At 39.0% G+C, this 27,211-nt stretch overlaps 1 long non-coding RNA gene across 1 annotated transcript in view; it reads right to left on the bottom strand.

Moving 5' to 3' along the window:
• The window catches only part of LOC110402255, a 432,654-nt gene that overhangs the window by 227,858 nt on the left and 177,585 nt on the right, over nt 1-27,211 (bottom strand). Inside the window, exons 8-9 of the long non-coding RNA XR_002441005.1 lie at nt 15,245-15,311; nt 8,034-8,151 (exon numbers count right to left, since the gene is read on the bottom strand). This is a non-coding gene — a long non-coding RNA (uncharacterized LOC110402255). The remainder of the gene's footprint in view (nt 1-8,033; nt 8,152-15,244; nt 15,312-27,211) is intronic.

Genomic DNA, 27,211 nt, shown 5'->3' with positions numbered 1-27,211 from the left:
ACTTTTAACTCCAGAGTTAACACTGAGGTTATCATGTTTGCTTGTGTCCTCTAATCCCCTGCACGTGTCTGAGCTGCCTCTGCAGCAGCACCTGAACCACCAGAGTTCACAAAACAGGACACATGCTGTTAACATTACAGCTGGAAGAGCAGCTCCAGAGGAAGCTCAGCTGTCTGGCTGATGATAGAACAGCAGACAGCTTGTCAGCTGTCCTATCCCTACTCTTAAACCTGCTGGGATTAAACCCCTCTGGCATTAGCCCTGCAAGCAATTAGGTGCTTATTCATTTAAATATGACCTGGATAGCTGAACTGAACAGTTCCCTATCTAAATCAATGGGACTATACACAGTGCACGCAAAGTTGAAGATGTATCTGTCTCTGAAGAATGAGGGTATAAATGAGCAGTGCAGCTATGCAACTCCTAATTGATGTTCTTGATTTATTAACCTCCCTGTTGTCAACCAGGGCACTGTTTTGCTTGTTCATGTAGGACACAATCCTGAATATTGCTGAGAGCCCTTAAGTCTGTAGTGCTGAGGGCTGACTTCATTGGGAATTCACTGAAATGCATCAATTGGAGTTCATTGAATTCAATGGAATTTGAAAGCATTTGGCATCCCCGAGGAGGCAATTAGCACCTTCCAGAAAACAGGCCTTAGACAATCAGGTCTAGGAAGTTCAGACAGGTTTTCCTCTGGGTTTTGGGACAGTTACTATTTGTATACAATAAATACTCCTATTAATTTTTTTGCCTTAAAAAGTAATTTTGAACAGAGCTTGGGCTGTCTACTATCACGCTTGGACCAGTAACAAAAACAAGACATACTGGTGAGTACCTTACCACTGGTTTCTCAGAACTGGGTTGCAAAGTTAATTTTGCTTGGAAATGCATTATAATGTCACCTAAATAAAACATCTCTCCCCTCTACCATGCTTTTAAGCTTTTATTTGAATCATGTGGCTGAATAAAACGATCTATTCAAGATACTCATACAGTGTTGGGAGTTGCTCATCCCTGACTTCTTGAATTGACAAGGAGAAAGCCATGAGCCTGTGGGCTTTAAGCAGCTACTAGGATATGTCATGTTCAGGGTATGTCTGTCTGTACATGGGCCGTATATCCTTAATACCTCAGTTTTACCATAGACTTCATGAGAACAAGCAGGGTCACATAAGCCAGCTCGTGATGCATGTCTGTGAGGAAGAGAGAAACCATCAGCACACACTACCTGCTGCTTTATATCAAAAACTCTTTCAACTTACTATAGATGAGGGCTGGAAATCAGAATCATAGGAAAAGCCTATCTTTGATTTTGATATTTTTCTTTGCACAAAAGAAACTTGGTCCTGAGGCTTCACTCCTATTGCTACAGGCAATCTTCTTGAATGAGTATGCTTTATGTCTGTGGATGTTATCCTAATGCTGAGAAAATCCTGTGGCTGTTCAACACAATGAAGACTTTACTACAGAAAATGCTGGATGGGTTCCTGCAATCTGACAAAATGCATATGTAATCAGTTATTCAGGAAATCCTGGTGACATATTTGAGTGAAAGGACTTTGGAATATTTTCTACAAAAAAAAACAGTGGTCAGGAGAGAGAATTTACTAATTGAAAATATACATTATAGTCAGTGATAATGCAAAGGGAGGCACTACAAGACCATTTGGAGAGACCTTCCAATAGTACCCTGTGTTCACAATAGCTCTAACACCATTTGGATAAATGAGACATCCTTCCTTCCTAGAGCCATGATCCAAAGACCACTTGAGTCCATTGGAGTTTTTAAATCAAACTGCTTTTGGATTGGTCCCTTAAACAAAGACAATTTTTCAGGATAACGAAGTATTGTAATTAGCAGATTTTCACAACTAAATACTTTGTACTCATAAATAAAGACCACTTTTTCTTCTTTGCTTTGCTGTTTATGAGTTTGAAGCTGCATTTCCTTCTAATAGCAAAATATAATACAAAGAATGAGGTAATATGTCCAGTACTCAATATAGTCAGAAGAACTGAAGGGAGCATGTCTCCATTTAGCTTCCAAATGCTGCTTTAATCCCTCCTAAAACTCTACTATCTTCTGCAGAACTGCAACAGAACCTTTGTGCTTCAGAAATACATCTTATTTATCAATGAAATAGGCAGCTCAAGGCAATAGAAAAAAAATCCACATTAGAAAGAAGAGTGTAATACTTTTATAGCATCCAACATCAGCTTTCTCAACAGAAAGATGAAAACCACCAAATGTCAAAAGAGCGTATTACCCACAATAAACTGTGCACCGCTGCCACTGCTAACTGCTTTAATGCATGAGGGCTGCTGCAAAAGTAATGCCATCTCTTTGATTATGTTGGCCTGCAACATCAGAAGCAAATATTGGTGGGATGGCAGTAGAGGCTGAACCTTCCTACCAATATCCTGCCACATTTTGTTGCCGTGTGACACATGACAGTAGAGAGGCACTCTTGACAGAATGGCGTCTGACATGGAAATGCCGATGAAGTAAAGGGGTGTTACTGAATTTCTCTGTGCAGAAAAAAATGGCACCCATTGACATTCATTGACACTTGCTGACTGTTTATGGAGACCAAACAGTGGGTGTGAGCACAGTGAGGAGGTGAGTGGTGCATATCAGCAGTGGCGACAGTGGAGTGAAAGACAAGCCATGCTCCAGACAGGCATGCACAGCTGTCACACCATGAAATTAAGAGTGTCTCGATCAACTCATTTGTGTGAATCAGCTAATGGTGGTGATAATGCTGAAAAGTACTACTTTGTAGCTGAGAAATTTCCGCATCAAATAGTGTTACTGTGGTTATTGTGCTTTTTGTATCTGTTGCAGTTTTGAAGGAAATAAGTAGGAGGCATTACTTTCGGAGCAAGCTCCACGTATGCACTTGAAGGCCTGAATGCAATAAGTGAAACTTTTGCTTACATTTTTTTTTCATTTAAAGAAATACATACCCCCCCCATTTCTTCTTTTTAATCCAGATAATGCTGTAAAGTTCTACCAAGAGGTTACACAAAGGAACTGCAAATAAAGTGTGTGTACATAAATAACTTGGTCTGACTTTTTGTTTAATGTCTAAGATGATTGGAACAGATTGTATCATGAACTGCTTTCTCTTTAGCTAATTAAATAGCCGTCCCCACTTACCATAAAGCATATTCTTATTAAAACAAGTATCTATATTCACTCTGCTGGATAAATTACTTCCAAGTAAGTGCCATAAAGTCCATTACACTCATGCTTTAAAAGTGGATCAGGTCCAAACAGACAATCAAAGGATTTCACTGGGATTATTTTAGATTAGAAAAACTAAGGAAAACATGAAGCATTGACAAGATTGTAAAGATGTAAAGGATAAATTAGCACTTACATACCAAACAAAGTACAGCAGCAGTATCCTAGCATATTCAGAAAAGGGAGAAAAAAAAATCCTATTGTACTAACCTAGGTCCAAATGGACATTTGTTTATTCAGAAATAGAATGTCATGACTAAATGTTATCTCCCATAAAAATCAGGTTGATATTTCAAAGTTTAAAAACCAAAAATATACAAAAACAACAAAGTTAACCAACTAGCTGAGTAGGAGCTTATTCTTTCCACAAGTTCCTTTTGAAATTGAGTAGAAAAGATTATGTTATGATTTGCTATATTAATGAGCCATTATTGCATAACTGTGCTTTTACTGCAGATATATTACCTGCTAAATGATACTGTTTTTCCAGAAAAAGTTCACAGTACAGATTCTATGGGAATGTTTCCTGCTGACAGTTCCTAAATCTTTTAGAAGCTGTCAGCAACCTCAGAAATCAAGTTTGCAGTACCCTAGCAAGCAGAAGCACATGCATAGGCTTTCTATTTTTAAACTGCAACCCAAACCATTAAAGAAATGCCTTAAACATAAAAGATCGTTGTAAATAAGATCATCCTAACTTGTCAATCTAAAGGACACTGTCAATTACATGTAATCTAATCTGAAATTCTATAAATATCACTTGACATTTAAAATTTTACATTTTTTAAAAAATTAACTTCTCCCCAAACTAATTCTCCTCAGAACCACATTGACTAATCCTTGATATAAAAATAAGTAAAATTTAGTAAAATACATGTTTCCATAGAGAACACTGATCCATGGGAAACATGTCCTTTCTATTTATCTGTAACCAGCCTTTCTACTACACATTCTTCCCCAGTGAAGATCACAAAAATGATGGCAAAATCCACCAGAAGCTTATAAGAAATTCAGCCCAATGGGCTATAATTGCAATCAATTACTAAAACTGCCTGCTAGACTTTTGAAATGCCCTCGTGCTTTGTGTCACTGCAATGCTCTTTTGGTTGTTGTATTTTTTGAATGAAGATACAGAGAAATCAGACCCAGTTGAAGGTAACTTTGCTAAAAATGAGACTGCACGATATCACAAAATACTCATTGTACTCTGAACATGAGCACAAACATTCTTTAAAAAGTTTACTAGAAAAACTGATTACCAGTGCTTTCATTAAATCCAATTACTCCCTTTTTATTATATTGGCCATATTCTAAGTAGTGCTCTGCAGTTTGCAGGCACAAACTCTGTTATTGGTAAATGGGATTTTTATGACTAATTTCCCCATTTGCTGTTTGTTATGAAGATTTGTGCACGTAAACCTGGTACACAATTTCATGACTATATTTCAGAATGTCCCTTTGTTTTGGATTTCAGCTAGAACATAACTTTCTCAAGAGCATAATGTACTCTAATATGCAATATTCCATGCTGCTTTTCAGCTGGATGGGGCAACACAGAGTAGCTAGACAACTGCCACAGTGTAAAAAGGAATTTCCTCACAACAGCCAAGAGTTTGAAGATTTTATTACCTCTAAACCAACCTCTTACATTCTTCAGGTCTGTGAATCAGAGCAGGGGTTTGTATTCCAGAAATCACTGCCTGGCAGAACATTTTCTGTGAAGACCATTTTACCTCTTGATCTCAGCTTAACAAGAAACGATTCAAACAGATGTGGATCAAGTTCAAGATAGGTGAGAAAAGGTGACTTAGAACAGTAATTTCCCCCTAGCTTGCGGATGCTATACTGAGATCCACTTTAGCAGTCCAGCCTATAATCTATACATGGCTGTGTGAAAGCTCATTCCTATTTGTGAGTAGCTAGTACCTAACTCGTATCTCCCAGATGGGATGTCACCAGAACAAACTGCAACTGTTCTGAAGGGCAGACAAAACATATAGATTTTTAATCTTATCACTATGGAGGCTGCAGGTTCTACAGCTCCACAGTCATCACATAGAAACAAAACCTTCTACTTATTATTTAATAAAAGCAATGAAGATTTTTTTTCTATTTATATATATATATTTACTATTTTTTATACAATTTTTTTACTAATCTCAATTAAGCTTTACATATAAACATGACTTAACTGCAGTTGACAGTATAGGTAGTGCTGGAAAAGCAAAACCCATGGCTATGGGGGTTGCTTTAAAATTGAAGCCAAGGAAGAGAAAGGAGTGAAAATGTGGATTAAGATTTGCTAAAGAGAGAGAAAGGAAAGGATGGATCATAAAGTATAAAGTACATTGACACAGAAGGGTGTGTTTATACACACATTTGCATCTATATCCATACAAATATACCTTTCCAGTCTACACGTTATTGGGCAACATATGTATTGTTCACAAAGTAAGCAAAATTCAAAATAGGGATTTCATTCAGCATAAGATTTACAGTAAGTCCAGAATCTAAAATTGTTTACATTGTTTATAATTTTATTAGTGCTAGTTACCTCCTCCACTATGGATTGACAGATCACTTTAGAAAAGGAGTTCACCTTTCACCCCTAGCTTTGGTCACAAAACCTCCAAACGAACCTTCCAGTAACATCAGCCCAACTAACACTTCACAGATCTGATCTTCCATAGACAGGAATTTGCCAGGGTAATTGCTTACTTTACCAAAGTTTTGGAGTGACCATGACAAAAACGTTCAGAAGATACAGATTGCCATATATTACTTAAAGTTTTTCTGAAAACTACCACCCAAACAGCGCTGAGAACAACTTTTATCTTCAGCAGATCTACAAAGCCCTGCTTAGTCTCATATCTTTACCTATAAAGTAGAGACAATTATCACACTGAACCTCCTTAATAAAAACCTTCAGTATCTTTTGAATTAAAAAAACCCAGCAAGAAACTCACGCATAAATAGTTTATTTTATACATACTGACAAGTCAATTATTCCTGTGGGTACAGAAGCATATATAGAATAGATTGGCAAGTTAATGTTCCAATAGAAACTATGACGTTCCTGTAGAACTGTAAAACTACAGTAACATTTATGGTCAAATGTCATTTGTTCTGTAAACTGTGTGGAGCCTTAAGCCAAGCTCAATCATCAAACGATATTCTGTGTACACTGAATGGACAGAATTTCTAAAGAATTACTTACTAGAAACTTAATACATTTTTCAGCCTTCTTTAGAAGTTTGTTCTCAGGCTCAAATAATCACTCTAAATAAGTCATCTTAGGAAAAACTACCAACATTATTAAAACTAAGCTTCTCAGGCAAATCATACGCCACTCAAAAAAATTGTAGATATTTATGAATGCAATGGATTTAATAATTCATAGTTTTTGAAAATTTTCAAATCTTCAGAATTGTTTCAATTTGCTTATATGGAAATGTTAACTACTTTTCCTCCAAAGTTTTGTAAATTTTTCCAATGAATATGTTGAATGACCTCTCAAAACCATAACACAGATACTTTTACAAACATGCACTGAGTTTCAACAACGCAAGGTATCATATTTCGGTGTGTTAAATCTTCTATAGACAATTGATTGCATATGATACACATGAGCTAACTTAGTAGAATTGTTCATTTTTCTGCGTGAATGTTCAGATACATGCCCCATAGCACAATTATTGGTCTGAATCACTTTTTGAGGTAGTATGTTTTAGTAAGAGTTTGTTGGTTACACATACGCAAACAGACTAGTGAGAGCACAAGGTGAAGAAGCAAGATGAATACTAATATTTATGAATTTAAAAGGTTTAGCTGGCTTGGAAACAGAATCATTTAGTGTATCTCAAATCCAGCTACAATCTAAAAAGTGCCAATGCACACTTCTAATCACCATGCAAAACATGACAAAAACCAGTAAGAGCAAGCTCAGTTTCAAATCTGTGTTTAAAAAACAGGCATTAAAACATGCCAACTGTTACACAGAAGATTTTAAATGCTTTTTTATCTGATCACCTCTGTGTTTTGTGGAGTTCGAGGGTTGTTTTTTTGTTTGTTTGTTTCTTTTTAGATAGTTGTGTTTTTTTTAAATCTTAGCAACATCTACTGTCAGCTATTGTTATAGACCGCATCCTCTTGCCAGCCCTCACAGGCATCACACATCCTTCAGACTTCCAGCCTCCCAGAGCACCTGAATCATAGCTAATGTAGAATCTCTTTCGGTCTCTATGTGGTCCTTCTCAACTGAGACACTGTATCTGTACAACCTTTGAGATTTTCCCATCCAAGGAGCAGTTATTCCTATCTTCTTCTCAGAGGCATTTTTTTTTTCAGCTGGCAACGTGTGGTGCTAAAGGCCAGCTTTCTTTTTGTCAAGTTCTAACAAGCCTTATAAAATGTATCACCACAAATCTGATTTTTATCCTAAAATGAATCAGCTATTACTAAACACTTGTGAAGTGCTAAAATGGGAAGAAAAGGGTTCCCTTTCATGTCATGGTTAATGCTGCATTTTGATGCTTTCAGCCTCTCCCAGCAGCAAGCTCTTCTCCCTCTCTTCTAAGCCCCCTTCCTAAATGCTTCGCAGCTCATGATGCAGGTGTTTGCTTGTTCCTCATAAGCTTGTCTCTAATATGCATCCTTTCCTGGACCCACAAACATGAGAAGGATCTATAGTTGAAGGTCATGGTTGGTATCTTCTGTCTTAAGTAAATGTACAAGAATTCACCTCTCCTTTGAAATATTTCCTCTAATAAAGAAGTGTACTTACCTGACAGGATTTGTTGTTTTACCAGCACTGTGTACAACTGCATCTAGGACTTCATTTCTTCTTTCTCTCCCAGGAGATTCAATGAGTGTCTCCTTAGAATTTCAGCACGATAGCATGCCTGGAAGAGAATGGCAATGAGTTAAACCAGCAGTTCCTGAGACGTGAACAAGTGACCCTGTTGTTAGGCGACCATGCTGACTACTACTGCTTAATTTAACAAAAAGTGTTATCCAGTGTCTAACAATAGAGCCCTAATAACTCACTTATGGCTGCTACTGAAATAAAGCAATAAATCTATCCATGCTAGCAACACCTTCTTTCGTAGGGAATGAATACAATTTATCAACTCCAAAAGTCACAATGCTAATACAGTCATCATTTAGAATTTTCAAGAACCCTGTGGACAGACACAGCCTGGCAGATAGGAGAGCCTATCTTGCTGTCATTCCAGTGTTAAGGACAAGAATAAAGAAGTCATTAAATATTTTAGTAAAATAAAATTATTTCTCCAGACATTTCTTTTGCAGTATTTAATAGAACCACATCAAATAAGTGATACATCTATCCAAGTATTCTGTCTCTGACAATGTCCAGTGGACATGGAAAAACACAGGCATAAGGATAAGTATGTACTGACATTTCTCGAGAGTATTCTCCCAGCTGAGACACCAGCAAACCTGCTGTTGCACACAATAGCCCATGATGGACTTTTTTCCTCTGTAATCTACCACTATCCTTTTTAAATCTGTGTAGAATACCAGCATATATATAACATCATGAGACAAAGATTCCCACAGTGACCACCCGTTGTGTTATGAGGGACTTCCTTCCATGAGGTCGTTTCACTCAGAATTCCAGGTTCTTTTTAAACCATGCATTTTAGAATTTTTACAATAAATAAGAAAACATTTTTATCTTTACCAAATATTTCCCTTTAAAACATTACATTCAACAATTATATAAAAATCAGTGAATGAGGCTTAAGAAAGTGAAAATGAAATTATGTAGACACTAATCTATGTTTGTTATGCAAACCAACCTGGAAAGACAGTTACTTTGTTTAAATATCAGTTTATCTGATAGGAGATAGGCTGCTGGGTGCCATTAACCAGTTAAGATTTCCTAATTGTTATCATGCAGTGATTATTTAGAATACCACATTATTTTCCCACGATCTCACTAATGCCATTCTGTGGCAGCCCAAGCAGATGTGATCTACCACACAGCTGATGAAATGGAGCTGGGCACCCCACTAGGCCAATCAACTAGGTGCCAGTACTTTCTACTTTGTGAGCACTGTCTTCCATAAGCTCTCAGCCTTCTTGGAACCCCAGATGAACTAAACATAACAGGGACTGAACGGATTCATTCTTAAATCTGTGTTAAGTAGCAAAGCAACACAGGGTCTTAGGTAGAAGACACAGCAAAGTGATGAGGAAAATCAGCATTATGGGTAATGTATTTATTTCAATCCTTATAGAAGTCCTTCAGTAATGTCAGAAAGCAGTGACCTCTCTCCTTTGTGTCTTCACTATTGTCTCATCTCTGAACAATGATGCTTTTTCCTGCTATTGTACACTCTTGAAAAAACTCTTCAGTGTCTGACTGAAGTTGGCCTGCTTGCTTGCAAGTCTGTAAGCTGTCCTTTCAGATGAAAGCAAATGGAAGAAGCACAATCCTCACTCGAGTTCTAAATACACTATGCCATAGAATGTGACATGGTTTCCTGTAAGACAAGACATAAGCCCTTCCTGACTAGAAAGAAGGAATAGCATGGGGGGGTCATGTAGACTGGGAGACAGAAGCCACTCCTCTTTGTTGACCTAAGCAGCCAACTATGGGGCTGACACACTGCTGGATAAGCACAAGGCTTCTCCCTTTTAACATGGGGACTGTAGAGCCTGACCTCTCTTCCTTTTGTCCATCCCACCACACCCTGTAATATGTTCTCAGGAGAGCTGGACCTTCCCCCGGTGTTCTAAGCTGCACTAGGGAGCCCTGACTGCCACATTGCCCATGAAGTGCCCTGACCCTGTGGAAATCTCAGTCAGAGCTTGTACAGAGAGGGTGACACACAGACACCCTCATTGCCAGACAGCCCTACTGCTCAAGTTCCCCACAACTGCAGGATGGCATTACCAAGAGCATCTCCTACCTGCTGGCTTCAGAAGCATGCCAAGGAAAAAAGGCAAAGGTGGGTAAGAATCAGGCCCTCTCCTTAGTGGATGATGAACTGGATTACAAAAAAGTAATATCTATAAATGCTTTGGATACAAAAGTGCATAAAATAGTATTTCTGACTTGCATATCCTTTATAATAGATTTGATTATCTCAGATAAACTTTGTATTATTTCTGTACAAGGACCCGTGTAGAGCAGAATGAACTTCCTATCGTTCCACAGTAATTTTTTTTTTTTACCACAGAGGCAGCAAGGCAAGGCAGCGTCTTGAAGACAAGTGCTTTCAAGAGGTACTACAAGACATAGTAAAGTGCAGGCATGGACAAGTGCCTTGCAAAGGTAAGTACCCCCTCTACTGACCTTAAGATGATATCTTCCCAACAGACTAGAAGCATAGCTTGCACATATGCATAATTATACACACAGTATGTTCATAGATACATGCATTGACACATTCACAGACATGCAAAATACAAATGCCTGCTGTTAATAAGGCAATATTTTCTCTCTAGAGGTGTATCAGTATTAGTTTATTTCTAAGGTCTATAGATAATTTTAACTCTGGGTCACATAAACCTCATGTAATAGTATACCCATTTATCAAATATGCCATACTACATCACTAAGAAAAAAACACTGAAATGCTTTCTAAATTGGTTCCTTTTGTCAAGAATATTTTGGACAATGCCATTTGCCCAAGGCACTATTTCTGCTAAGTTGTCTTACAGCCCTGGTGGCCACAGGACTGCTTCCGCTCTTCAAGTAAAATCAATGGATACTCCTGACTTCAGTGACAACAGAGTAAGGTTTCGTGCTATAAAAATATAATGCCCACAATATTTGTCAAATCAACTTCATTCTGAGGTCCTCTGTCACTGTGAAGAAAACACAATTAATGACTCACTTTAAACCTGAACTGTGGTATAAGACCAAGTGCTAAATCAAATCTGGTCACATACAGCCTAGGATTTAAAAACATGTTTTAAAGCAACAGTTAAAAGAGCAGTTAAGTCACAACATCCACTGGCTAGTTCATGTTTAAAATGATGTAATTGGAAGTACATAGTATGTGCATACCTCAGAATGCAGCGTTGGTTGTCAGATTTATATAACCCATGATCATCCAGCACTCAATAAATCCCACATGTTCAGAGATGCTTGTTTAAATCTCAAGTAACCATACAGGCCATAGAACTTGGTGGTATAGAAAGACTCATCATTTTAAGGCCAGTTAGTTAAAAACATCTATCTGTTCATATCCAGTGGGATATGGGATGGAGCTGAAAGTCTTTTCTGTCCTAATTCATACAAGGCATCAGAACTGAGGTATGAAGGACAATTAGACTAAAATGAGAGAAAAATACATGTAGCAAGGCAATTCAAGAGAATAAAGAGATAGAACGTGCCAAAGAAAAGTTAATCTCTCAGCAGCCACATTTGTTTGGATTCTCTTTATGTTGTTGTAAAATGCTCCTGGAATTGTCCTGTGCTAGTAAGACAAGGCATTTCCTGAAACCATAACATTCAAAATTTATATAATTAAGTATTTAGAAAATAAAATTCCTGGAGACCATTCAAGGCATGAAAGAGCAACATCAGTACAAGTAATTGACAGTTGCATGGGGTTTTTTGTTGTTTGGTTGGTTGATTGTTTTTTTTAAATAAAATATTTTTATACAACTTCAGTTATCAATAATAATGATAATGATTATTTTCACGACTGCAAGATTGCCAGAGGATATTTAAATGTCAGCATTTACAGATGGAGATTTGGAACTCATCTTTGGAAGAATTCAGTGGCAGGCAACTTAAAATACTTCTTCAATATCAGCAAGAGTATGATGTAACGAGAAAAAGAGATGATAACTTGTAAAGTCAACATCATCTTCTGTTCTGGTATGGGACAAATTATAGTGATTGCTGCTATTTCTATGACTTAGCGCAACTATTCCCTTTTATCACACCTTATATTTGTGTTGATTGCCACATAGGTCTACTGAAAACTTTCTGCTAACAAGAAATCCTGGTACTGAGGTCAGCCCTTCAATGGTGAAATGTACAATTAGCAGGTAGGATTAATCTAAAACTATCCTGTAGTTCTCTCAACTCCTAAAGCAATTGCTTCATTCCCACTAGCAGCACCTTTGTACACATGTACTTTAAGTGTTAAGCTTCACAAACCATGAGAACTTGAGATAACAGTGGCTGTACATCAAGGTCCATCAGGTGGTGGATATCAAACTGCTGTTCTCAGTGCTGTGGGCTCCATATATTAGCACTCAGAATAGTTGAATCAGCACACAAGTCCATTTCTTGAAAGGTATTAATCTTTTCAAAGGTGAAGAATTAATAACAGAGAGGGAGAGAGAAAGGGTGAGAGAAATGCAATCTGTTACAGGACTGGTAGAGTGCAAATGAAGATCAGAGCTGTAGTTAGCTGTCACAAGAGATTGCAGCCTCTGGTGAACAAACCTTCTCAACCTACTGGCATTCGTCACTCTCCAGCATTCTAGTCTAAATCACTTTTAAAATAATTTTGAGACAGTGGAACCGTTCATAGCTAGTGTAAAAGAGAATATGAGTATGACAGGAGGCTGGAAGTAATGAAAGGTGGGGAATACATTCTTTATTGATTAACATGTATTCCTTGCAAAAGAAATAGGCAGAGGGGAACAAAACAGTAAGGATTCTCTAGTTCTTATTAAACTACAAGATGGAAATAACTGCAAGCACAGAACCATCAGAAAAATTTCAGAGACTCAGTAGGGCTTTCAAAATCATCTGAGGTTTCTCTACTCCCTGTCTTCTACCCAGTCTATTACTTGATATGTTTCAGAGAAGGCAGATGAGCATCAGGAATGCACCTACAATAGAGTCATGGCCAGGTCAAACACATCCCTGTACAGTCAGCAGCTATGCCAAACCTCCCTGGGACTCAGCCAAAGGGACAGTGAGTGAATGGTTTGGAAGTCATTTCCAGCTGTTCCCGTTTTCTGTTGAAAGCAACCTATAAGGCAGGATTGAGCTTCCTGGGTTTGCAAACTACAAACTTGACTTGTGTCAATTCCATCGCATCCACTGCCAGGGCTGGCGGTGCCAGATCCAAGGAAGGACTTCTCAACACCAGTGCCACAGGATGCAGTAATGGATTGATTAAGGTTTCTTCTGCCAGCAGAGCTGCAGAAGAAAGACCTATAAAACTTCATTTTCACAGCAGGTACCCAGCAGTAGTTAAATGAAGGATGGCTTAAAAGAAACAGCCTTTGGCCAGACTGGTTCATGCCAAAATCCATTGGGACTGCCTTTGGGGGTGATTCTCCCTATGCTATGAGGACACACAACAATTATTTATTTTTATCTTTACTGATACATACTATTGGCATACAAATACACATATTTACATTTATTCTTAGTTTTACCTAATTTGGCTTGCAGTTTCATAACCTGTTACTAACACTATGTTCTGTCTTTAACACAATTTTGTAAATCTTCATTCTTGCCATGGGTAGAACTGTCAATGATGCACCTGAGAGCTGTTCCAAACTTCTGCTTTCATTTCCTGGAGTGCTCCCTAAATCTTACCAATCTCTTTCAAGCTTAGTGAGAGAACTCATGTGTGGGAGAGTTTGCAAGACTGAAGTCAAAAGTTTTTTAGCATTGACAGAACGTAACTGAAGATTTTTGTTACTGTTTCAGAGAAATATGCAAAAATCTGGGTAGAATACAGCACAATGGCAATGCTGAATAGCAGTTTTTATGCAAACTGTGCCTCAAAACACTGTACAAAGTGATATCAATTGTTTAAATTAAAGAATACCATTATAAATACATTGATTAATAATTAAAATACTTTGTCATAAATTCAATGAGAGAAAAATTAGCAAGCATAAGAGCCTGAAAAATGCATTTCAAGATAGATTTGAGAGGAGATGGAGACTTGTGAAGCAAATACACAAGAAGGTTGGCCTACTTTGATGGCAGATCACAAGAAGAGTTGTATGGTTAGGATCTGTGATGAAGGACAGAAGAGATCTTTAGAATTGTCCTGGTTTCAGCCAAGACAGTGTTAATAGCACACCAATGCTTTGGTTGTTGCTGAGAACTGAGCCTGTGAGTTCTGTATTGTTTTCAATTCTCTCCCTCATCCCACTTGATGGGGAGGGTGGAGTGGGGAGTTAGCGAACATCTTTGTGGTGCTGGGCTTCTTCCTGGGTTAAACCACAATAAAAATGAGGGCAGTAGCAGTGAGAAGGAATTGGCGTTCCACTGCCTTGTCGCTCATGCTGTCATTTATCCATGGAAAACAGAATGAAGTACATCCAAGTTAGACAGGTGGCATTTACAACAATCCATTTTGCTAAAATAGAAAAGAGCTAGAAGACCATGGAAAAAGCAGAGTAGGTTTATCAGGTTTTGAGATGTCCACAGAGAACAAAACTTCAGGGGTGGCATAGGCAAATGAAGATGGGAGGATTTGGAGAGACAGCATTGAGGACATAGCTTGACACAGTTTTTCATTTGACACATTTCTATTCAGAAGGAACAAGAACAGATTTAGTGGAATACATGTGCTATAAGGGGGACACTCAGTGGCAACATGAAAGGTGATACATGACAGGCCTTTTACACTGAGGTCAATTGACTATTATCAATGACTAGTCTTAACCTCAGATTATTGCGCATCTTAGTCACCCAAGTATGAGTTCTATACTAGGGACTCTGAACTAGTGTTTAAAAAACTGGGACAAAAAAAAATCACAGTTAACCACAACAATTAACTTAAATACAATTTGTCTGTCAACACAAATACATTTCTTCACCTTTAAAAAGATTTCCAAGTTTGCATATTGTTGAGAGGCAAACTAAGTATGGGTCTAGAGAAAGTCCAAAGCATTGAGCAAAATGTTCTCTACACTATATGTTTTAAAGCAAGCTGCAGCTTCCTTAGGCTAGGCTAGGAGAACAGGTATCAGAACTCCAATCAAACAGACTGTTCAGCCTTGAGGCCTGCAATGAGCACTGGGCAGTACCTTTCTGGAAGTCCGGTGCACTCTGGGCAGTACCATATCGACACAGACTCTACTGATGTAGCGGTCACTGCAACAGAGATACCAAAAGGATTTAAAAAACTCAGATTAGTTTCTCTACAGTGTTGTGTGTAGCGATAAGCAGGACTAACGCAATGGAAACAGCGTTACAAAAGGTGGAAGGAAAATACAGCGCTCACCCGGATCGGAAGATTTAGGGCTCGCAGGAAAAGGCTCCCACCAAGGAAGGATCTCCAGGCAGAGATCCTTCCTCAGGGGCAGTCAGCCCTTAAATGAGGCCTAAGAGGGGTGGAGCCAGGCTCCACCCCTTCTGGTTGCACAGGTGAATTGCCTTCACCTGTGCTCCCAGGGCTGACTGGGTCTTTCCTCCAGGTGCTCAATCAGTGGTTCAGGCCATGACTCAGCAGTTCCCATACAGTTGTGGCACATCTTTGGCTTGGGAATAATACTGGCTTGGATCATCACCATCTTCCTATGTATGTCTCTTGCAACTCCAAAGACAAATCACTGCTCTAGCAACAAATATCCCTTTTACCTGCAAAGGGATTCTTCCCTCTCCTCCTGCTCAGAAAGATCATCATTTTTTACTTCATTCATACCTCTTTCATATGAAAGAGACCAAGGCCTGTGCCAGCCCCTGCTTATCTCTGGAATTCATTCACAAAGAATTTCCATTGGAAGGTAAAGCAGATTCACCACAATTTAAAACAAAATAATGTCTGGATATAATGTCAGGTTAATAGATACAGACTAAAAAATGAACAGATAGATTTAGCAACTGTGTTACTCTGTTTCTAGTCACAATATATCACTTGTTAACCCTTAGTAGTAAATCACTGTGACCCTTCACTCATCGTGACAAAGAAAGTCTACCACCGAGGAATTAGACAAGTCCTTACCCCACTTTTCCTCACTTAACATCATAGGCTGGAAACATTTTTCAGGCACAGTACCTTGTCTTTAAAGCTTGGATAAAACCAGGGAAAAAAAAAATTGAGGGGGAAGATAAGACTTCAACATAGTTCGGTCTCATTTTTAAATGGAGTCGGTGTTTTTCACTCTAGATGCCTGCTTACTTATTCAACTCAAGTTCATTCTTAGGGGGATCTTGTCAATAAAGTCAAATAAGGCTCTCTGTGAGAAGTAAGGTTTTTGAGGGTCTTTTTTGAGGGCTTCATTAAAAGCAGACAGTTTCTCTAACCTTTTAGCAGAACCTGTTATCTGATGACGTGAATTAAAGTCTCTCAAATGACTAATAATCATATCAAGGCTGCCATGTCAGCTTGTAGATTTGAATAAGAGGGTCTGAAAACATTTGCATGCCTCGATGTGCCAGTGCTAAGAAGCTAATGTGATAGTGCTGTCATAAAGCACTGGAAAGACATGACTTAATGTAATCTGTCATGTCATATGCTAATCTTCAGCCATTACTTGAGTGCTGTAAGTAAGTAGAAAGCATTTGGGAGAAATCCTTTTCAATTTCTCTGAGTACCACTTCTGCTGCTGGTCAGCTCAAATGGGTTTTGTGCATTTAATGCAGAGCTCAAGTCAAGTTGGTTTAGGTCACACTTAATTAACCAGCACGCTGATGGGCTGGGCTGGTATAGTACTATGGAAAATGGGTATTCCTGATACTGCCTAACAAGTAAATATTTCATATGCTGACAGAAAAAAAAGGGACTCAGACCTTGGTAAGAAAAAGCCCTTTTAGAAAAACACTATCTCTTTAGCAAGACACTGTTTTCTGTGCCTCTCTTACCTTGCTTCTGCACAGTTTAAACAAAGATGATTATAAATACTTTAAAACTCTTCCATTTGTAACCGCAAACTTTAAAACCACCTGATGGCGACTAGTCATTCAAACAACAATAGACAAGAGGCAGCTTTAAGCACAATGTACTTTTTTTTTTTTTAAATAAGAACAGAGAAAATGATCAAAGAGAAATTTAACTTTACTCACTTGTTTTAGGAAAAAGACACCAACATTTTTTAATATAGAGCAGGTGGAAGAGGGAGAAATTCTAACAATGCTAAGTACAGCATGTGGGATGGAAAATGAAACACATCAATGAGAATGACAGAAATTTCAGGACAATTTTAGCAAAGTGAAGGGATTTTGAGTCAACACTTGAAGGTTATTTTAATAATAACTACAGCCTATTCAAATAAAAGCTTAAGAACCCTGTCCCTTTTGCAGCTATGAGGATGTTTAGCAGGGCTCAGCAGTCTGCAGCCTACCCCAGCTAAACCTGAAGGCTTTGAATTTAAGGATTTCAGATCATTTTGATTAGGACTGCCATAAAGAAACACAGGGACACTATATGCACACCAAGAATATGAAAACTTTCCTCATTCTGTTTTCTTGGTGGTCACATTAGAATCAAATCCTGCAAAAGTCAGACATTTCATAGACCTACAGGAAACAGAGATAGTCGATCTTTACAGTATTAGGTCATTTCATTCATTTTCTTGCCAATGCTGGATTGTTACCCACAGTAAATTGTGATGTGCTTCATTCAACTTAAATTTAAAATGACACATTTTAATAGTGTTTCCACCATTCCCAAAGGGAACGTAGAAAGTATTCTTACACTCCAGGGTCAAGTGTGACTGTTCCCCTCTCAAAATCTAAGTTCTCCTCTATCTTGCTGTGGCACAGGTGAACCTACGTAATTTCACAGACTCAGTTTCCCTTACAAGTAAAATAGTTTCAGTGTTTCAGATCAGGAAAGTATTCTCCTTCTGGAGGAATGAAATGATCCAAAATATTTTATCAGCTTTGTTTGGGATCAGTATTCCTTCAGTCCTTTAACAGCCAGCTGTTCAATTGTGTTACCAAGTTAAAGACCTTTTTTCTTCCCATTTAATGGCTTCTAGTCATCCTTCAAATACTAGTCTTTCAGAGACTTCCATCCTCCTCAAAGTCCTCTGTTCATTACATTGCTACAATGAAATAAAGCTCACTGTCTTTGTCTACATCACAAATGGATGACAAGTCTTTCTCCCACTCTCACTAGAATGGCAAGTACCACATGAACTCAAGCACTGCTCATAAGTGCAGCGAAACAGTCCCAGCTCCCAGTGATCTGCCCAGACTTATGTCATTCAACTACTTTTGCTATGGAATAACCCAAGACGAGAGCTAGACCAGTCTAGCTGACAATAGTTTTAAAAGAGTTTCCCGTATTGCAGGTCTTGTTCATAATCTAACAAAATGTCATTACTACACGTTTCCAAGAGAGTCAGCCAGAATGTCAGTCAAACTATTTATATTTCTTTTATTGTTTCCTAATACAGAACATTCAGTGTTCCAGCTTTTTAATATTTTTGTGGTGTTCTCTGAACTCCCTCCGAGCAGTAGACAACGTCTGAATATAATGGTGCCCAGAATGACAGGGACTGCATATCCATAAAGTGAATTTGATACAATTCATAGAATCACAGAACCATAGAATGGCCTGGGCTGAAAAGGACCTCCAAGATCATCCAGTTTCAACCCCCCTGCTGAGTGCAGGGTTGCCAACCACTAGACCAGGCTGCCCAGAGCCACACCCAGCCTGGCCCTGAATGCCTCCAGGGATGGGCCATCCACAACCTCCTCGGACAACCTGTTCCAGGGCATCACCACCCTCTGAGTGAAAAAATTCATCCTAATATCTAACCTAAATCTCCCCTCTCTCAGTTTAAAACCATTCCTCGGAATGGTCTCCCCGGAACCTTCTCTTCTCCAAGCTAAACAAGTCCAGTTCCCTCAACCTTTCCTCAGAGGAGAGGTGCTCCAGCCCGACAATCATCTTGGCCGCCCTCCTCTGGACCCTTTCCAAGAGCTCCATGTCTTTCCTGTGCTGGGGGCCCCAGGCCTGGACGCAGTACTCCAGATGGGGCCTCACAAGAGCCGAGTAGAGGGGGACAATCACCTCCCTCTCCCTGCTGGCCACTCCTCTTTTAATGCAGCCCAGAACATAGTTGGCCTTCCAGGCTGCCAGTGCACACTGCTGGCTCATGTCCAGCTTCTCGTCCACCAGGACCCCCAAGTCCTTCTCCGCAGGTCTGCTCTCAAGGAGATCTTCCCCCAGTTTGTATAAATACATGGGATTGCCCCCGCCCAAGTGCAGCACCTTGCACTTGGCCTTATTAAACCTCATTAGGTCCTGTCACTAGTTACAAGAGAGAAGAGGCTGACCCCCAGCTCACTACAACCTCCCTTCAGGTAGTTATAGAGAGCGATAAGGTCTCCCCTGAGCCTCCTCTTCTCCAGACTGAACAATCCCAGCTCCCTCAGCTGCTCCTCATAAGGCCTGTGCTCCAGACCCCTCACCAGCTTCATCGCCCTCCTCTGAACATGCTCCAGGGCCTCAATGTCTTTTTTGCAGTGAGGGGCCCAAAACTGGACACAGTACTCAAGGTGGGGCCTCACTAGGGCTGAGTACAGAGGGAGACATCATCTATGTCATTGATAAAGATGTTGAAGAACACTGGTCCCAAGAGTGAGCCTTGGGGGACACCACTCGTGATCGGCCTCCACCCTGACATAGAACCATTGATCACAGCCCTTTGGCTGTGACCAGCCAACCAGTTCTTAATCCACTGAACAGTCCATCCTTCAAATCCATACCTCTCCAATTTAGAGAGAAGGATGTGGTGAGAGACCCTGTCAAAGGCTTTGCAGAAGTCCAGGTAGATGACATCCATCGCCCTCCTCCCATCCACTAATGCCATCACTCCATCACAGAAGGCCACCAGATTGGTCAGGCAAGATCTGCCCTCAGTGAAGCCATGCTGGCTGTCTCGGATCACTTCCTTGTCGCGTATGTGCCTTGACTTGTCTTCTAAGAGGATCTGCTCCATGATCTTCCCAGGCACAGAGGCGAGGCTCACCAGCCTGTAGTTCCCCAGGTTATCCTTTCTTCCTCTCTTAAAAATGGGAGTAATGTTTCCCTTTCAGACAGCCATGATTTTTCAAATATGATGGAGAGCGGCTTGGCAATCACATCAGCCATCTCCCTCAGAACCCTAGGATGGATATCATCTGGCCCCATGGATTTCCATACATTCAGTTTCATGAGGAGGTCTCAGACTTGTTCCACTGTTATAGTGGGACAGAATTTGCTCCTCTCACCCACACCTCGAATTTCAGGGTCCTGGCAGACATGGGGAGCCTGACCACCAGTGAAGACCAAGGCAAAGCACTTATTCAACACCTCAGCTTTTTCCAAATCTGAGGAAGGCACTTCTCCATCCTCATTTATCAGAGGGGGAGCACTCTCCTTGACCTGTCTCCTCCTGCCTATGTACCCGCAGAACCCCTTCTTGTTATTTTTCACATCCCTAGTCAAGTTCAGCTCTATCTGCGCCTTGGCTTTCCTGATCTTATCTCTACACATGTGGACAACCGCCCTATATTACTCCCAGGCTACACAACCCTGCCTCCACTTCGTGTACATTTCTCTCTTTTCCCTCAGTTTAAGCTGCAGGTCCTTGCTCAGCCAGGCTGGTCACCTGCCTCCTCTGCTCAATTTCTTTTGCTGGGGGATGGAGAGCTCTTGCACTCTCAGAAAGGTGTCCTTAATGAGCTGCTAGCTCTGTTCTGTTCCTATGCCCTTAAGGACAGTTCTTCAACATGAAGAAGAACACTGGTCCCAAGACTGACCCCCCAAGGGACACCACTTGTGACTGGCCTCCACCCTGACATAGAGCCATTAACCACAACACTTTGGCTGCATCCAGCCAACCAGTTCTTAATCCACCGAACAGTCCATCCTTCAAATCCATACCTCTCCAATTTAGAGAGAAGGATATGGTGAGGAACCATGTCAAAGGCTTTGCAGAAGTCCAGGAAGATGACTTCTGCCGCCCTCACCCTTCCCCTGTCCACCAATGCTGCCACTCCACCATAGAAGGCCAGCAGATTGGTCAGGCATGATCTGCCCTTCGTGAAGCCATGCTGGCTGTCATTGTACTGTGTTGTATTTAAGGGAAGGCACGCTATTTTATTCATCAACAGGCAGAAGGGGGCTATTTTCATAAATAAATAGACATGTTGGTCTTTGGCTGTATAGGTTTGGTGGCCTCATAATTCCCAAGTAGTATGTTTTTCAGAGCATCTGCCTGAAAAAAAAAAAATCTACTCACACTCACATTGTTTTCATCTTCATTGTGCTAGTTTGAGCTACAACTCCACTTAAGCAAAAAACTGGTTTTCTTGAAGGATCTAATACATATTAATTCAAACTAACCAATGCAGTGAGATGATTAGCAGGCATTTTAAAACACAGCTGATACTCAGTCTATTTCCAATGCATCATTGTATTGACCCTTACAAAGACTATCACTGCAGATTGATATGTGAAAGTCCTTAGTTATCACCACCTGTGACAATACTTTCCAATCAAGAGTGGGCTAAAACTACCTACTGATTTCACTTGTGGCAAGATTTAGCCAACCATCAGGAAGAAACATTTCCCATTATTGTCATCTGAGTTGGCAGGCTATGACTCAGAGTGTCTGTGTGCATGATTACACACACTCAGTTATCTAAACAAAGCAAACAAGGTCTAAGCTAGTTCAAAATTACTATTTATTGGTCTACAGAGTGAAATTTATCAACTGTCACAGAAATATGGAGCATCAAAAAGAAGAATGTAAAGGGATCTCTTATTACAATAACCCCTTACAACTGGTTTCCAAAGCTTATTACAAAGTTCTAAAAGAAGATTAAATGTTTCCTAAGTTTTTCATGGTTTATGATCAATAGGCCATAAGAAATCAGCTCAAAATGATGGTATTAAACTACAAATGTTTCTGTGCACCACTGCAGATAACTACCTGAAAGATTTAAATCAATAATATAACAGATGGGAAAAAAAGAGAGGTTATTTTTGTACGCAAATGGGAAGACTTAAACTAGTACAAACCAGAAACCAAAACTGTTCAGCAAGAGGTTTTCTGAAGGTTATCAAATTTAATATTTATTAGTGATTTCTTCTTGTCGTTGGTAGGTGAACATTAACATTGGGGAAGTGGAATCCTCCTTACTGCCTTTGTCATATTTATATTATGTTACTCGACAGAAATATGACACAGCAGTATCAGAAGGAGATGAATCTTACTGAAAGTCTCAGTAAACTAAGATTCAGAATTAATTAAAAAAAAACCAGACTACTAACATGTCCTCCTCCCCTCAAAAAAAAACCCAACACAAATAAAAACAGAGAAAAGAATGCAAAAGCTTAAAGCCTACTCAGAGCATGTTAAGCTGATTTCCTCAGCCTGAAAATTCCAAAGTCATCTATGACATGATCTGTCTACATGAGATCAACAACAGCAGAAAGCATCTCACGGACTTTCTAGAAGACCTTGACAGCTAGATGAGGGCCAATTTTGGAAGACCTCACAGTACTTATATGTCCATTGTAAGCCAAATTATGGATGAGATTTCTTGCTCTCTACCAATATCGAACACTAATATAAGAGTAGCGTTTTACATTTTCACTAAAATATTGCTTTGGTTTAAAGTTGTTTGGGTATAATGCAAGTGTCACGGTATTATCTAAGGATCTGTGTCCGTGACAAGGGGGACAGGGTCGGAAAAAAAAGAAGAGGAAAAGAAAAAAAAAATTGTTGGCGGGTAGGGGCCGGCCCCAAGCAGGAAGGAAACAGGCGCCGCATCTCCCAGGCGGCTTCACCACCCGCTCCAATGCAAACTCCCCTGGGGAGTGTATCTCCTCCCCTCCCCCTCGGAGGACCACACACAAAAAAAGGCAGTTTGCAGTAACCAGGGAATTAACTCTTCAACTGCCAGTGCGTTACATGATGTTATGATGTGGAATACCGACAACAAAAATCACAAAACCATGACAGCAAGAAATCTATATTTTCCATGTCTCCTAGCATAAAATCTTTCAAATTTGGGATAAAGACAGCTGTTTCTTCATTTGGGAAACTTAGCATTCACCATATCAGAAGAATCAGAAATACTTAAAGAAAATCTTTCCACCAGTATATTTGTAAGACTTCATAGATAGTTTTCTGTTTGACACATCTGCTCATGCCATTAGGTGCAGACATTGGAGTGGGTCTCCCATTTTCTTTGGCCCAAGTTTTGACCTCCCCTAGAAAGATGTATTAAAAACCAGTGTGCTCTGATTTAGTTCCTTGCTTTTTCATAAGCAACGGTGCCAATGGCAAGCACTCAAAAATATTTCCTTAACATCTTGGAATGGCATTAATACGAGTTCAGGACTTCACCAAGTTCTCTGTAGAATTTAGACTTTTATACTGTAACACTATGCAAATGAATGTTCTGAAGCTTCCATTACCTGCAGGCTTTTTATGTTTGATTTGGATGGTTACATTAGATTACGGGATATTAATGGATTACACCCACAGCACCAAAAGAAATTGTCTGCAAGTGACTACTTCTATATGAAGGCCAAAGATTATCAAAGCAAACCACAAACAGTAATTCATAAGCACCAAACATGTGCTGCATGTTTATCTTACTAGGTCAATGCCTCCAGTCTACACAGAAGCTTCACTACTTCTCAGATACAACAGATATTGGTTACAATTCAGAAACTCAGCTTCATTTATGAATAAATAAAATGTCCTGTTTTGGGAGTAGTTGTTACAGTATGGTCACTCTTGGGACAGATACACACTCATACTCAGGTCTCAAGTGAATGTATTCAGAAGTTAGAAGGAAAATTGCTTACTGGAAGTTCCTTAGTAGTTCTATTGTACAGACAAGCAGATGGCTTCAGATTTTCAGTAAAACAGATTCTCTCACAAGCATATAATCCCAGAACCCAAACTACAATACACATATATAAATACATGCATATATGTGTATGTACAAACATGCAACGTTTATATGTCTTTAAATATGTAAAACCACAAAAATAATCTGCAAATGGAAATAAAAACAAATTTAAAAAAAAAAACAAAATTGACCTTAAGAAAAAAAATCATCTGTACTTCTTCTGGCTTGAACAATCAGTGTGAATTGTCATTTAGTGGTGCCAACCCACAACCAATAACATTCACAATAAAGCTACAACTTACAAAGTTCTGAAGTCCGAAGAAAATTAAGTAAAATATCTAGGGAGCACCTGTTTATGCACAGAGCTTCAAATGACATTAATGCACCTTAAAAACTTCTGTGAACAGCTAACAGCAGTTCTGCCCTTACAGGAACATTTGTGTCCAGCACAACTACTAATAGATCTTGCTGGAACGTTCACAACAAACTGGTGCAACTCTTACTGACTGTAACTGGACATACACACATTTGGATCTGATGCTTAAGGTAGACAAGTTTGTGCAAGTCTGCCAAAACACCTGCAACATGCGTTTGCACATAGCCTACAAGCATTTTCCAGGCAAACAGATATAATCTCAAAGCTGCCTTGATGGAAACATGGTATATGCACCAGCCATCACTGAGTGGGAGTTTATCTCTTTGTAATATTCACAACAAGCAAGGACTTCTCAGACTATATATATATATATATATATATAATATATATATTTTTATATAGAAATATATATTTCTATATATAAATAGAAAGTAGAAATTCTATATATATATAAAATTTCTACTGTATTCAATAAAAGGAGATAATTTTCTCCTCCCTGTTTTTTTTTGTCCCCCCTCAATAGCTATGCATAATATAGATGAGAAAATACCTCTATCAACACAGAAAAAAAAATGTGGACCTGAATTTTCAGACACAAATCCATAATACATTTTCAGAGCAGTTGAAACTGTATTGGGGGCTCCAAACACACAGCTACCATCTCTAGGTTGAAATCTCATACAGTCAGCTAAATTTCAAAGCTTAAGCAACAGAACAGAAGCATGAGAAACATCTCTTGCTTACACCACTGTGGTTCTGTAACTTAGCATAACCATCCATTTCCTTCTTTGCAAAGCTGACCTTTTGAAAAAATGTAGCAAAAATGTTGGTTGTGTTATTTATTTCAGTGTTTTGAAATTTCAAGATCAATGTTGGCTTCTGACAAATAATTGTGAGAGCCAAAGAGCAGGTGAAATGGTCTAAGAATGGACTGAGATCTGAATGTAAAAGCTCACCTAGTTAAAAAAGCAACTCATCATCAGAGCAGCTCTGATAAGACAGTGATGACCAAAATAAGCAGCAAAGATCCGAGTATCTGGAAAGAACTATATGAAGAGTAAAAATTCAATAGATAGGTCTCCTTCAAGAAAAGAAGATCATAACAGACACTCCCAGGATGCTCATGATTTCATAAGACCAATAGTTCAGAACCTTGTTTTTAAGATAGGATGATGGAACAGAAATAAAGTTTAAAAGAACAATGTAATGAGATACAGAAGCCATCTGATCTTTTAAAAATCCAAGTTAATAGATATTAAATGCAATTTGGTGGAAGTATTCACCCATGAAGGAAACAAAACCTGCAAAATGATAGAATACTGTAGTCTGTTGATCAAGGAAAGATTACTTTGAAAATATATTATGCTGAAATGATTGCTGGTATAAAGACGGAACTGCTTATCAGAAGGACATTTTTTTTATAAAATAAATCCTATTTTATTTTAGTCATGAAATGGGATTTCTGTTTCAAAGATGTCAGGGTATTTACTAGCTGAGCCACAGCCAGCTTCTTTGCTGGTAAAACAGTGTTTCCAAAGCATTCTAGACTCCAAAACATCTATTAATATGGGGCTGTTCAGACTTACAAACTTTGAAATGTGTTATATCTGTACATGAGATTGAAAAAGGATTAGTTCACACACAAGGACTAGATACCTACATATGTATAAGGAAGGTCATGCAATTAGGACATTCTCCATCCCTAGAGGTATGAGTGGAATTCACAGTTATTAGCATCACTATTGAAATTATCCACATGGCATGTTTTTTTTATTTGAATGTCACATGATTGTTTGAAGAGTCAGCAGGTTGGGTTTACTGTAGCCTGCAAAGTACAGTTTACGAAGTACAATTTGATGAATATGTACAAAAACAAGACTTATTTGTTGTTAAGAACTCAGAACTCCAACCTTAAAAAGCTGATATTGAAAAAAGAAATCTGGAGGAGAGAAAAAGAAAAGACTGTATCAAAACGTTAAAAAAATTAGGCCAAAACTAGCCACCAACAATACCTTTATATGTTCCATAATAAGATTTAGTCATACCAGAGAGCTGTAAGTGGTTTTCTGAGGTCTTTCCTTCTGTTTCTATCCAGCCTACAACTGCCAGGGATACGACTTGAAACTCATCTAATCTATAATTAGAAGAACCTTTTAACACACTAGTGCACTGCCATTCATGAAAGCAATGTTTCAAGCAGGCAAAATTCTTCTCTAAACTACCCTGAAACACTGGGAAGTTAAGCTGAAACATGAAAACGAGCAGCAAAGGTTCATAGTGGCTGAGAACTAGACTAGACATGAGAAAGCTTGTAAAAAAAAAATAAGGGGGATGCAACAGAAAACAAACGGAATGCAGAGAAAAATACCGAAATATTATGTCTCAAATTCCTCCAAGTGTCTATACTTTGGGGTCCTTGTTTAGCAGAATATTGTACAACATTTTTATTTTTTCAACGGAGATCAGAATCATTTTTCCTTCTCTCTTTCTACATGTATGTGCTGCCTTTGGCATATCAGAAAACAAAGTTAATAACAAAGAAAGGATGAGATTTCTTTAAAATCTTTTGTCAATTGTAATTCAGGTTTAAATGGACTCTTGTCAGTTAGGGAATTGGTCTCAATTATACTTTTTGCTGAATGTGAGAACACAGTGTGAACTACAAAATATGACTATCAGTGTTGTGTGAGCTGTCCTATGGGATCCCCCCTTTTCCCATTCCACTCTCTTTGGAGTGCTTTTGTTAAGGCACCATACCTCAGGATTGTTGTTTATCTGCAGTCTCCTCTAAAGAGAAGAACTGGGAATAAAA

This window comes from Numida meleagris, chromosome 7 (assembly GCF_002078875.1).
Source record: "Numida meleagris isolate 19003 breed g44 Domestic line chromosome 7, NumMel1.0, whole genome shotgun sequence".
Taxonomy (NCBI): Eukaryota; Metazoa; Chordata; class Aves; order Galliformes; family Numididae; genus Numida; species Numida meleagris.
This window is presented reverse-complemented; position numbering and strand designations above follow the sequence as displayed.